Source organism: Alosa sapidissima, chromosome 18, assembly GCF_018492685.1.
Source record: "Alosa sapidissima isolate fAloSap1 chromosome 18, fAloSap1.pri, whole genome shotgun sequence".
NCBI lineage: Eukaryota > Metazoa > Chordata > Actinopteri > Clupeiformes > Clupeidae > Alosa > Alosa sapidissima.
The window spans coordinates 22,740,186-22,744,269 of NC_055974.1; the positions used below are offsets into that span (position 1 = coordinate 22,740,186).

Below are 4,084 nucleotides of genomic sequence, written 5' to 3' on the forward strand. Positions count from 1 at the left end.
CAAATCTCACGTATCCCCTGGAGTGCCTTCACGTACCCCCATTTGGGAACCACTGCGCGATGCCGTGTCGGTGTTGTGGTCAACAACTGCCCTTTTTTTTTACCCCCGAAAAGTGGGGGTGCGTTCGCACCCCCTGCACCATTGCTTCCGGCACGCTTGACTCAGAGGTAAGATTTTTATTTTTACGGAAGTCCATCATCATGAAATGGACTTTGTCTATCGCACTTCAATCCATAATGCTCATATTTTTTAGGTCTCCACCTTATTTAAAAGTGCCTTTCCTAAAATGAAAACAATCACAGGAGGCTGGCTCTTATACAAAGCAGCTGGTATGAATATCAGTTAATAGAAACTCAAACATATTTTGATGTAATCTTTGAAATTGTTGTGGAATATTTCTCACAGCATTTATCATTCTTGAACAGGTGGAAATGGATGAAGACATCTATCTGTAGTACCCCCTGAATCTGAGGGATACACAGGAAGTACCATCAGAAGTGCGTCTGGAGGGGGGAAAACCATGTTGTACATTGTTCCGTTACAGGAGGAATTTGATCTAGTACCTCTTGCCTGTGATGCCCAGTAGTTTTCCCTCATGCCCAAAGCTGAGTGCAAGAATTGCTTGAAAGTGTATAAGTTTTGTGGGAGAAAATATGGTAGAAACCTACAATACTTTTAAGATTTTATGCCATACAGTTTTACTCAGATGTTTAGAAGAATTTCAGAATAATCACACCAAGAAGAACTTTCAGAATAAATTCAGAAGAGTTCCAACAGTTTTCCTCTTGAGGACTAGTAAATTGAAATCCACTGACAAAACATGTTTGAGCTTCTTGCTCTCCATGTCAAACAATGCGATGTCGTGGAATGTGACTCAGATTCAGAACCAGAGGTAAAGCAATATTGACACTTAATGTGTAACTGCTTCCTAGAAACAACATACGAGTACCTTCCTAAAAATGTAACTCTGAGAACAGAATAGGTGAATTCCCCCCAAGAATTAACCCATGCAATTACACAATGTAGCTTAAGTATTCATTTTTGTGTTCTCCTAGCCAACACAAGGACAGTGCCCTGTATGCCAGATGGAATATCCAGTTGTGGAATTGGAACAACATGCAAGTTCCTGTGGGGAGCTGGAAATTAACTCGAGAAGGTATAATATCTTCATGAGACATTCATATTCACTATCAGGTTCCATTTTTAAACGGAATTCCGTTGTTGTTTTTTCGTTCTGAAAATGTCATTCTCGTTCTGAAAATTTTCGTTTTCAATTTCATTGAAAGTGAAAGGTTGATCAGCTGCGTTCTGAAAAATGCTTGGTTCAAGTTCAGTGTGTGTGGCGAACTAGTTTCTCAGCAGAAGCTCATGAAACAGTTAGTAAACATTAGTCTTGCACATAATATTGAGCTAATATCAGCTCAGCAGTGAGGTCATGAGAAGGCTATCAATGAACAGAAAACCGACCGTGTTGGCAAACAATTTATTAAATACTCCTGCGTCGCACCTGGAGCTATAATAGTAACGATAGTATATATAGTATATAGCTATAGTAACTATTTTGAGGAGATTTTGACACTGATAAGGGGCTGGATGACGTCACACCTGTAACAAAGTATGATAACTTAAAAAACATAGCTACACAAATGTTATTTTTAACGGCACAAATCAGCACAAACATAGCACAAACGATTGAGACCATTTTGGTGAGTTTTGGACATTGATGGGGGGGGGGGGGGGGGGGGGGGGCTGGTGACGTCACGCGAATAATAAATAAACCATAATAACTTAGAAAACATAGTAGCACAAATGTTTCTTTTGACGGCACAAATCAGCACAAACCTAGCACAAACGATTGAGACCATTTTGGAAAGATTTGGACATTGATGGGGGGGCTGGATGACGTCACACGTGTAACAAATAACGTGGAATATCTTAAAAAACATAGTAGCACAAATGTTACTTTTAACGGCACAAATGAGCACAAACGTAGCACAAACGATTGACACTATTTTGGGGAAATTTGAACAAGTATGGGGGGCTGAGTGACGTCACTGGCCAGAAAATGTAAAGTTTAATTACTTAAAACCCTTTAACAGCACAAACGGCACAAATGTAGCACAAACGAATTGTAGTGTTTTTAATCATTTTTGAATAACATGGGGGGCCAGCTTCACGCAGGTCTGCGTCGCTGTAGGCTACTGCCTTTTCAGCGCCTTCTGCTTATGATGATGGTTCGGTCTTTTGAATTAGTCTGGCCTTGCGATGCAGTTGTAGGCTACTTCAACGTGTCTCTTGCTGTTCCCTTCATGTGTTCACTGTGTTCACAATGCTGTCTGCCCTCATGGACAGTAGCTCCGTGATGTTAAGTTAAGCTAACGAGTGCTTCTAACTTAACCACAAAAGGCTGATAGGCTCCATTGTGCACATAAATCATGACAGGGGAAAGAAAAAAACATTTTAATGCTGACATTTTGTGTGTGAGACAAAGATTCTAGAACAGAGCTCCACTCTAGAATCTTTGGTGTGAGAGAGAGTGAGTGTGTGCTGTGTAGCCTACCTCTGTGTATGTGTACTGTACTGACAGAGAGAGAGAGAGAGAGAGAGAGAGTTTATGTACAATATGTGTGTGTGTAGCTAGTTGTCTGTGTGTACATCCTTCATAGTGTCAGTTTACTCTACACCACTGTGCGCTCTGTAGTGAATGAGGGGATACTCTTTAAATGTCAATAGCTTAAATGTTATTATATTGCTGTAGCTAGCTCTGTAGCTTAAATGTTAATAGCTTAAAATGTAAGTCGTTTTGGATAAACTCGTCTGCCAAATGATATGTATAAATGTAAATGCACTCTGAACACAGTTAATGCCTGGACATGTATTATTATTTATTATTTATTATGGCATTAATTGAGGGTGTCCCTTTTCTGTTTACCCTATCTGAAATATTAAATGAAATGTTTGAAAAAGAGGAGAAATTGGCAAGTTGACAACAAGCTAAGGTCACATTCATTAATTACGGCTTAGGCAGGTTGCAAGGCTAGCCCTAAAACACCACACCCCTAAAAAGCACATCTTGCAAAACATGCACTAATATACGTAACACTTTGTCAATTTACAATTCTTAATCAATTATGTTTTAAGTGCATGAAACCTGAGGGGCACAATATAAACTAGGATCCAATTTACGGAAATGTGCACGGGTCAGATCCGCTACTTAACCCAGATATACTCGACAGAGGGGACAGTGCAGAGAGGGGGCGGCCTGGGTCAACTCTCCGTGTATTTTGTCGGTGGGGGATCCAATCAGTGTTTAAGGTGATTGGGGCGCGGCAGTAATCAAGCTCGAGCTTTCTTGGAATGAGGTGGCGGCGGCGGGCACAAATGCCACGGCTGTTGCGAAGCTGCCTCTGCCAAAGGGCAAAGGAGAGCTGGCCAGAGTGCCAAGGCAGGTAGCTGGGTCGGTCCTTCTGGACGCGACACCATGCCAGAGCAAGGGACAGAGCCACTGCTAGCTGGGCACACACACACACACATGCACACACATACACACACACACACACACACACACACACACGACCTGACAGCAGGGAGGGAAGAGGGGAAGGGCAGTGGAAATGTGGCATGGACTGGCATCATGCCACCTGCCTGGCATCTGCCATGCCCAGACACTCGCCAATCACAGCTCACTGAGAGCTATGATCATATTCTAATGCTAATGATGTAATAATATGCATTAGCCTAATGGCACTGGTGCCTAGTGCACCACAGCCACTCTAACAAAAACATATTTTTGATGTTTTTTTTTTTAGATTTTATTCAGTCATTTATTCAATTGATGTGCACCAATCAAGCTGAGTTAGGGAGAGAAGAGTAGGCACCACTCTAAAAGAGAAGATTGATGATGTGTAAGTAAAGAGGCTTAGAATATATGCTTCAAACTGATTGGTTATGCAAAGCTATACAAAACCTTTCCCGGCTTTGTTATTGTCCACAAAATATTTGTTGTTGTTGGTACTGTATTATTGAAGAATGCAGAATTGCTAAGTTAACTCTCAGTTATGCAATCTTTCATTTATTTTTTGAG

At 41.3% G+C, this 4,084-nt stretch overlaps 1 protein-coding gene and 1 long non-coding RNA gene across 2 annotated transcripts in view; one reads left to right on the forward strand and one right to left on the reverse strand.

Annotated features, from left to right (window-relative positions):
- The first annotated feature begins 848 nt into the window (after positions 1 to 848).
- The window catches only part of LOC121689698 (phospholipid-transporting ATPase ABCA1), a 219,180-nt gene continuing 215,944 nt past the window's right edge, over positions 849 to 4,084 (forward strand). The window contains exons 1-2 of the mRNA XM_042069737.1: positions 849 to 892; positions 1,056 to 1,156. The gene's annotated coding sequence lies outside the window, so the exon portion shown is untranslated. The remainder of the gene's footprint in view (positions 893 to 1,055; positions 1,157 to 4,084) is intronic.
- The window catches only part of LOC121689712, a 15,182-nt gene continuing 13,470 nt past the window's right edge, over positions 2,373 to 4,084 (reverse strand). Inside the window, exon 3 of the long non-coding RNA XR_006024850.1 lies at positions 2,373 to 2,466. This is a non-coding gene — a long non-coding RNA (uncharacterized LOC121689712). The remainder of the gene's footprint in view (positions 2,467 to 4,084) is intronic.